Source organism: Erithacus rubecula, assembly GCF_903797595.1.
Source record: "Erithacus rubecula genome assembly, chromosome: 12".
Lineage (NCBI taxonomy): Eukaryota > Metazoa > Chordata > Aves > Passeriformes > Muscicapidae > Erithacus > Erithacus rubecula.
In genome coordinates this window covers 10,646,401-10,656,243 of record NC_136664.1, presented here as the reverse complement: position 1 = coordinate 10,656,243, position 9,843 = coordinate 10,646,401, and the positions used below count along the sequence as shown (strand labels likewise).

The following is a 9,843-nucleotide window of genomic DNA, read 5'->3' as shown; positions in this document are numbered from 1 at the left end:
TAAGACTGTCAGTGGAATGCTGGCTGTGCACTTCTTCCACTGAAGATTTAAGTAATGCACACACAGCACCCTCATTTTTCTGAAAATTCAGAAAGGGAAAGTTCCCAAAGTTTTTACAGTTAGAAAAGTAGGACCCAAGAGGATGACTGAATTCTATGTAAGTCTTACTTCTTTGTAAAAATATTATGATCCCCTAAAAAAAAAAAAAAAAAAAAAACAAGAAAAAAAAAAAAAGAGAGAAAAGGAGAGTATCTGGGATTACAGTGAAAAGCTGAACATTTTGCAGAAGGCAACACTTGCAAAAGGCAATCTGTTCACTGTGAGAAAACAATTCAATTTTTTTTCAAAAACTTGTATGTCTGTAAATTCTGTGCAGAATGAGTATGGATAGGCAAGTGGATAAATTAAGCAAAACCAGACATTAACCTTTTCATGACTCCTGGGCTGTTGAAAAAGTTGACTCTCTTTGCAAGCCTGCTTTTAGGGGTATGCAAATATCAGGTGGTCCTTTGGGAATACAGTCTTCATTCCTTGCTTTTGTGGAGCCAGGATTGATTCTCAAGTGTAGTAAGGTTGACTATACTGCAAGGAAAGAAAAGAAAAAAACTCAATCAAGCAAAGAGAAGATAAATTTTAGACCATAATCTGAGAGAGTCACATCCTTGAAGTGTGCAGCCAGTAGCATTCACTGACCTGATTTTCCTTGTGTCATTACAATCTCATCTATCTTACTATTTTAGCACAAAATGTATCATGAACAAAATTTTTCCAGAACTGGAAAAGAAATATTTACAAATCTGAAATATGAATAAGAAAAACATTTTACATTTATTTTCTAAAATTATTTCCTCAATTATTTTCAGGGATCATTTGAGGCATATAACCATATGTTATAATAATCACTATCATAATATTTCCCTAAAATAAACTTCAAGCCAGAATGCAACCTATGCAATGTTTAAATAGTCATGCCAAGCCTAATTAACTTTTTATTAAATATCAAACACATCTTCTAATGATCTCTTTTTTTCTGAAGAATTACATTGATTTGTTCAAGAAGTAATGATCAAGAAAACACTAACATTAGTGTTAATTTTCACACTTACTATTCCCACAATCAGTTAGGAAGTATTTGTGTACATATTGAAGGGTAGGCATGTGCTAAGAGCAATTTCAAATGTCTACTCTTCCAGAAAAGTTGGAAGATATGAGCAATTGAGGGCTAAATCAAAATGTTGCAGGTGTACATTTCTATAATCTAATTCATGGCTCTAGAGATAAAAAGCCCAGAACCCTGCACATCTCAGCCAATGCACAGCAGAAGCCAGCCACAACTTACCAATGTACCTGGCCCCACATCCCTAATATTTTATTTAGGCAAAAACTTTCATTGTTCTGGAGTTCTTACAAAGCTTCCTGAGCAATTCCAAGCAATCAGTGCACTATTACTGGCCTTTGATATTTGCCAGGCTTTACTGGCCTACTGTGCTAGGTTACATCCAAAATAACTTAATTTTAATTAAAAAGTCTGAAAGAAAGTGTAGAGAGAAAAGAAATACTAAATTGTTGTTAGAGAAAGCTACATGTTGAACTGGACCTGGCCACTAAATCCTGGCCTAGTTCAGCTTCTCTGGTAATATCAAAACAGGGCAGCATATGACAGTTCTAAAGTAGATGGGAAAACTCAGCTCCTGTTATGTAAATAAAATAATTAGATACCAAAGTCATTTTTGAATGGCCTTTCTTACCATGCAGGCTGAGGCTGTTCTCACTCACAGTTTGTGGACTAATCTTGGTCACAAGAAGATGGAAATATAAATACATTTCAAGTCATTTATGCATCATGCTACCCAAGCTTAGGATCACATGCTATCAGTCATAATCTGCATTATTATGACAGTCTGTCACCTTGCTGTATGCATTGTGAGAACTAAGAATTATGTCTATAATAACAAAAAAATTGCCATTGAAAAAATAACATAGGAGCATTCAAACCAAATCTTCCACTGCACTTCAGAAATAATGAGATATTAGACAGAGGAGAGACTGACACAAATCCCTCTGTGGGGAGGATCACAGTATTTGTTAAAATAGGCAACAATTTAGAATTAAAATAAAAACACTAAACAAAAGCCAGTTAAATTACACTTTAGGCAAGTAGTGTTCATCTGTTTTGTGAACTGTAGCTCCACCTCAGCTCCAGAGAGTTCAGTAATATCTCTAATGATGATAAGTCATGATGAGTTTCTGTTTTACATGAAAAACTGGAGAAAAAGGGGAGTGTTGTGCCAGGGGTTCCCTTAGCTCAGGGGGCAAGTGCTGCTGTCTCCTGGGAGTCCCTTGTTCCCTGTGGGCTGCCCAGGAGGGGTGGCAGGGCTGCAGGCAGGGCAAGCACAGCCAGCCCAGCCTGGCATGGAGAGCACCTGGCTGCAACAGAGCTCACACAGCACGGGGAGACCAAATCCCACTGCAGCACATCCTGCACAGCACCCAGCAGCTTCTGCAGTCACAAAACAAGCCATCACATTGTCTCTCAATGCTGTTGTCCATCCCCATTAAAATAAACACCTTCAATGTAAGAATCAGCATTTAAAGAAAATCCCCTTAACCATAACCAAATAGATTAGTCACTCTCCTAGAACCTATCATTTATTTTGGTACATTCTGTGATACTGACACTATTGAACTTTAATAGGCATGGCATTTTTCTATATTATTTTTGAAAAGAAAATGCAAGGTTATTACACAGAACTTTTGATTAAATAGGAAAGCTAAGAACTCAACTGCACAAAATATAACTCACAACTTCCTCTTGTAAAATTAAATTGTAAATTTTTGGGGAAAAAACCCAGAGGAACAAAGGGATAAACACGTGGCTCAAAGTTTCATTAAAGAGTACACAGAGTCCTAGAATGGACACTCATTACCAGTATTCTACCTCCAGGAAAAAAAAGGGTGGGGGGGATATTCTGATATAGGAGAAATCAAAATGATTGTATCTGAATCTCAGCATTGCCCTTGTGTGCATGTGGGACACAGGTAGGATCCATGCTGTGTCTCTCAGGCACAGTCACACTCCCAGCTCCACCCAATAAACCCCTTCACAAATTGCCCATTTGTGGGATGACAACTTAGACAAGTAAATCCTGTTTAGATAATTCCATGTCAACATATTACACTCGTGTTCTGCACCAACCCCTCCTAACTATTACCAGTAATTTCTCAAAAGAACTGAAGTAGGTGGTTGACAATAACAGTAAAAGGGTGTTGGGTTTTTTTCCTTCCTTTAATTCAAACCCTCAGAAGGAGGAAAACATGCCTCCAAACCAATGAACATGCAAGTCTACTAAGCCCAGCATATGCTTAGCCAGTGGGTGCATTTCTGTTGCTCAGGGTGGCACCAGAAGTTACACGTTGTATTTTTCATCCTCTGCAGTGGTAATTTCTTGGTCATTTACCTCCTCAATAATAATGTTTAGCTGAGTAAAATAATGCTTTAGGCTTTAAGTCTTAAAGGCTCTTCCCCCTTTGCCCCCCTCAGCAGGATGACTGATTTCAGCCCTTTAGAAAAATAAGCTTACTTATGAGACATTAGTGGCATTATTGCCTCCTTTAATATTCGTGACAGTCTCCAGCAAATGTATCACAAGTTGGCATTTATTAGTGCTAGGCACAAGTAAGGGGCATGTTATTTGATTTGAATAACAGCTTGGAGCTACAGTTTGAGTCCAGAAATATATTAGTCAGAAACAATCTCATTTAATAACACAGAAACTAATAAAAGAAAAGTATTCCAACTGATTCAAAATTGAATTTATGAATATTGCTTAGCAGGATTAATGATCAAAAACTGAACCTGTTTGTCATGTTATAACAGACTTTTCGATTTAAATGCAAAACTAGAAGTCAATGACTCCAATGGATTGTATATTGCTTTGAAGAAAACCAGTTCATTTTACACATAAGCTTTGAAATTGGCAATAAACTTTAATTACAGGGTCAGATAATCAAATTATAATCAAATAGCCTCACATAAAATCTGTGTTTGAAATTAATGAGATACAATTCTACTAGTCTGTAATATTGTACCTCTGAAACTTACTAAAAAGACATTTCATTTTCATTTAAAAGTCACCTTAAGGACTTTTCCCTCAATTTCTTCTGCATAGCTCAATTTTATTTGGAAATGTCTCATTTTCAGACCACACATTTCTAAAGATTTTTGCATATGGAAAAATCATTTGTTGCTCCACAGATTTTTTTTTATTGATAGTAAGAATTTTAATATAGCAATATTAGAAATCCTTCAAGTAGATGCATATTTATGCATTTTTAGAGAAAGCCACAGTTCGGATAATAAAGCTGTATAGTTGCTCAAATGCACATACTTATTAAAATTTTCATTTAAGATGAAATTTTTGATGACTGATCTTAACTTGCAAGTGCAAACATATATGCTAATGTACACTACTGCATAATCTAATTCTTTCTGGGTATACAACCATGATAATTTCTCCCTGCATCTCTTACCTTATTTGGAAGAAGAAATATATCTTATATTTAAAACAAAAGATACAAAGAATAAATCCAAACCCACTCTGGCTTTCTTAAAGATTTGCTGCTGTGTGGCTTCAGGCAAGTCATATTATATTTTATAGCTAAGCTTTCTCATGAAAAATGGCAGTTGCAGCTTAGAACAGCTTCAGTGCAACTTCACTGGGCTTATCACAGGACCTTATTAATTGTATAATGATTATCAAAATGAATATGCAAAATTGTTGGATAGTTAATGTCAGACCTCATTAAACATGCAACTGTAAAAGTACAGAAAAAGTCAAATACTTCCAAAGCTATCATTCTACTCAATGACAATACAAGTGCTTGGTAGCACAAAAATGTAATAAAAAAACCTCTGCCTTGTACTGAAGTACAATTGTAAAATTTTACTACTAAGCAAAACATTTTTACTTCTAAAAATCAAGTTATTCCAAGTTAAAAAATAACAATTGCCAAAAACAACTACTTAATACAACTAGTCATCTGCTTAGATGTACTACAATAATGAAAACTAGATCCTTGCACAAGAAAACCAGCACTTGGTAAATTTGGACATGAACTTATATAAGAGTAGTTACCACATCTCACTTAGGCCCCAGTGGGGCACTGTAGACTGATTATCTCCATTTGCCAAGAACTAAGACCATCCACACACTTCTTAGTGCAGAGCAGCATCTCTTCCTGTGTCAGGTCCTAAAACACAATATTGACTTTTTTTTGAATACACAAATGAATCTCTAGAAAGTTAAGAGAACATTACAACTACTCCTGTTGATTTGTCCCATGTAAAAAGTAACCAAGAGTGTTTTGAATCACAACAGTGATTTTTAAGAAATTGTCACAAAATTGTTAATATGACTGATTATTACAGGTCATACTGTAGATATTAGTACTCAGTAGATAGTGAGATAGGGCAGGAGTTTTAGTCATTCATTGTTCAGCCTTGTCTGTCCCAGATTATGCTAGAGAACATGCATCATATTTTGGATAGTTTCAAAAACCCTGAAGCAGTGGGGACTCCCTAACACCTTGTGTGAAGACAACCAATAATTTTACCCATCTCACTGTTACCAAGTGTCTTGTCTTGTAATCTTCTTTCTGTAACTCTTTATTATTAAAACCAGAACTTATTTCTGTTTGCTAATAAGCATGGTTGAAAATGTACACATTTTACATGGTATCTCTATCTGCCATGGACAAAAATGGCTTGTGGCTTCAGCCATTGTAAACCTCTGTCTCCTTTATTTTCTGCATATGCATTTAACCAGAAAATATCAATTGGAGTCAAACTTCTGTCTGTAATACCTTTGACTGGAAAAGAGGGAGAAGTATATAAGAATGCTAAAATTATGCTTCCACTCTGGCATCAATATAAATTCAAAGAAACAATATCAAGCTCAAATATGCAACTACTTTAATTCTGGTTGACATCTCCACATCATAACACTTTTGCCCTGCAATGTTTCAAAGCTGTGTGTGTCTCCCCATCTCTCTCAGTTTCTGAGTGTTTTATTTCCTTGCAGAGGACAAAAGCCAATAATGCAAGTAACAGCTTATCTAGTAAACATTTAAACTGCAGCAACTCGAATTGAACTTGACAGGTTAGCAATTCAAGACAACAGGTCATGAGAAGAAATGAAAGAAGAGACAAAGTCAAGGACTGGCCTTGCTCATGAGACTTTTATGAATCCATTTATACAGCAGCACTTCCCTGGATGCTTTGCAGAATGGAGAGAAAGTCCAGTCAGACCCTTTACATGCCAAGGCCTTAAACATCTTGAGATGGATGGTTGGCACTCTGATAGCGACAGTGTAGGCTGTTTGGAATCATGCTGGTTAGAGGGGAAATTCTGATGGTTATTAGAATCAGCAAAATACCTCAAGTATAAAAAAAAAAACCTCCTATTTTTTCAACTCCAGTCTCTCAATTTTCAGCAAGCAGTAAAATTAACTAATTTAGTGGCATAGTTTAGCATTAGCATCACAGTTACCATAAGCTAAATATTAACAACAGTTTATGGTACATAGACTATGCAAAGAAATAAAGCTGAGGGAGAAAATATTTGTGAAGAACTCACCTGTATCATAGTGATCAGGTGAAACTGCAGCTCTCTGCAGTGACTCTCACACACTGTAAGAACAGCCTGGAGGTTACAGGCAACTCTGCCAGTTGAAGAACCCCAACTGGGTCATTTCTTTAGCTTCGAAATTTTGAGGGTTTTTTCACATCTTCTGACTTTTATAGGAAAACACGTTCCAGATAGGAATTTAAATTCTTTCTCTATGAACACAATTCCAAATTGTTACTATTGGACATACTATTGCCCCCTTTTTAAATCTCAGTTTTGAAAAAAAAAACAACCAAAAAAAACCCCACCAAAACCACTCAAAAAATGAAAAGTTTACTAACCTCCATTTGATTCCATTTGAAAAGAAACAGATGCTGAAATCAGGTGTTTTTTTCCTTTAATCCTGTATTTATAAAGCATGTTCAACAGTTTTGAACAGATGGAAATTGTTTCTTTGCTTCTTGCTTCAAAGTCTTTCTTAGTCAGCACATCATACAATCATTATATTGAGGCAATTTTACTGAAATCCTTGTTATCACATCATCTATTCCTTATGAACAACTCCTAATAAAGTCTGTAGACTCAAGGTATCCCATCCATTACTTCTTATATGTGTGTATCAATATTTTACTGGACTTCTCAAAGGAGTTCTGCTTTTCTTTCTCCTATGATTGTCAAGTCATGCTTGGAAGCATTGCACAGAGTACAGCTAAGAGTCCTTATCTGCTGGAGTGCTTTAATTCTTGCAGAAATAAATATGATTTTTATCTGCAGGTTTTATACATAAAACAAATTATTTTCTTTCTTTTTCAGGATCTTCATCAATGAGAATAGCATTTTTTTCAGGTCACTACCTAACACTGCAAACCCTTGAGGGTATTTACAACGGTTATGTCTAAGCTCTCTAGATTTCCTCTCTCTAGAAAATTATTCTACTGAAAAGGTGGTCCTTCAGGGTTTGGCTAAATTCCTGATCTGAGTAATTTTGAAGACAACCTGTCTTTCTCTACAGACTAGACAGTCCAGAAAACTTACTAAAACAATATGTCTTTCACCTCAACCCTTGTGCAACCAGCATCCCCTTGCTTCCTTATGAGCTATTTAGTGAAAATGTCCAGAGTTCAAGGCTGTGAGAACCTCTCCTAGGTCCAAGCATAATGTGCAAAATGCCAAAGTTTCTCCAGACCAACAGCTTAAAAATCATGTTCTCTCTTTATCAAATTAACTACAGTCTGATGTTACAGATACCCATCACTGGAGAGGTCTAACCAGCATAATTAAAGTGAGCCACAGAGGGGCCACATCTTGTTCATGTTTCTGTGTGTCCTGTGATCTGGCATTCCAACCCTGTTCACCTGCACAAGAGTGCTCTGGACTGCTCATCAGCAACTGGCTTTCATCTCCTGTAAAATACTTCATATCTCACATTAAGCTTTTATTGTTATAGCTCAAAAATATACTTTCCCAAGTGAATGGTTTAACTACTGCTTCTTCATAAGCAGCAAAAATTTCAACGTTCTACTTCCAGTTTCAGCAACTCCTGGGTAGAAAATAGGAAAGGTTGTTTTTTTTTAATATCAAGTTCACTCATTCTTGTCTATGGAAGTATTTACAGCTGGCATTCCAAATCCTACATGAATGCAAAAGAAGTATTGCTATGGTTATGCTCCAGCTTGTGGCAGTGTGGTAGATTTGCAACTGCCTGGGAAGTATCCCTGAGAATACAGAATACCTGAATCTACAGAACCATTGAATGAGAGGCATGGTCTACCCTGATCATAAATTTGCAATGAAGCAAATATTCCTTAGCCATAGTCACGAGACAGTGCTGCAGAGATTTTGCTTTGGAAAACTCCAACCCCCATGTGTCCTCCCCCTGACCTCCCACCCTGGTAGTGAGTGAGCAATATCTCAACCCCTTTGTGTTCCTGTGTCAACACTACCCCCAAACTGTAAGTGCTAGCAGCTGTGCACAATATGAAAGGGGGCTTGAAGCACACAGCCTAAAACAGGAGCAATCACAAGAGCCTCTTTGACTCTCAAAATGCTAAATCACACACTGCTGATCACTGGAATGGTTTCCTTTCTGTACCCAACTTATGTAGTGGTTTTGCTCTTCTGGCCAACCTACAAATGAACTTTTTGTAATAGGAGGCCTAAAAACTCTGAGCATAGGTGAGCATCCAAAGAGTTGGCAAGTTTTGAACAGCCTTAGGTTTCCTTTCTTTGTGAAGGCTTCTCTTTGCTGATTGTAAGCTTGAAACAATTTATTTGGTTTTAAATCTATCCACATTTCTTCATATTTAACTTTAAATTCATAGTGCAAGATTACTGTGTTGATAAATGTATTGGTTTCTGCTCATCAAAATTTTCCAAGCTTCAAGATGTATTTTTGGTAGGCTGGGAAAAAGAAAAAAAGAGTGCAACAATGTTCTGTAAGACTGTAAAATATGGTGACACTTAACAACAACACAATAACAAAAAGGCATAACTTTAAATGGCCAGAGCCTGCTCTGCAAGCAGGCTCTTTCTTGTCTTCCACCTTTTATTCTATTTACAGTCATCTCTTTTATAAATCCACTCCAGATAAGCAGGAGAAAGCTGCCACAGTGTTAAGAGTATTATCTGGTCATGAGTTAAAAAACAAAAAACAAAACCAAACCAAAACCCAACAGAAAACCCCTTTAAAATAGTTTTACTGAACTCCCTGTAGTTCAACATCCAATACTGCAAGATTTTTCTTCAGTTGAACTGTGGTGCTTTTTATGCCTCGCTGAGTTGCAAACATATTTCCCTTCCCCTCACTGGAAAATGCTGAGATAACTGAGAAACAATTATTTCTCCCATATTTTCAAACTGCCATTAGCTTGGTTTTGTTGATTTAGAGCACTATCTTGTGCTGGCAGCAAGGACTGAAATCTGCCCTCAGTAGAGAGCCTAGTGCTGAGACCTTTGCTTGGAGAACTGCTGCAAATGGATGAAGAGAAACAATTCACTTCATGTGAGCTTTATTTTAGACTAAATCTGAGAACTGTATTTTTTTGTGTGCTATTTTTAAAAAAATGTTCTTAACCAATGAAAAACCCCTAAATTATCTTTTGTTTATCCTTTATTTCAGTTACTTAGTCTTATAATTAGAAAGTTTGGTGTTAACCTTTGTTACTACACAGTCCCATTTTTTAACAACACTCCTTTTAGATTTTTAAACATGTTTGGT

At 36.4% G+C, this 9,843-nt stretch overlaps 1 long non-coding RNA gene across 1 annotated transcript; it reads right to left on the bottom strand.

Annotated features, from left to right (window-relative positions):
- Positions 1-432: 432 nt before the first annotated feature.
- On the bottom strand, positions 433-8,501 carry LOC306807137. Its single transcript, XR_013775638.1, has 3 exons — positions 8,359-8,501; positions 6,968-7,029; positions 433-582 (listed from the first exon to the last, which is right to left on the bottom strand). It is a non-coding gene; the product is annotated as an uncharacterized lncRNA (long non-coding RNA).
- Positions 8,502-9,843: the final 1,342 nt, after the last annotated feature.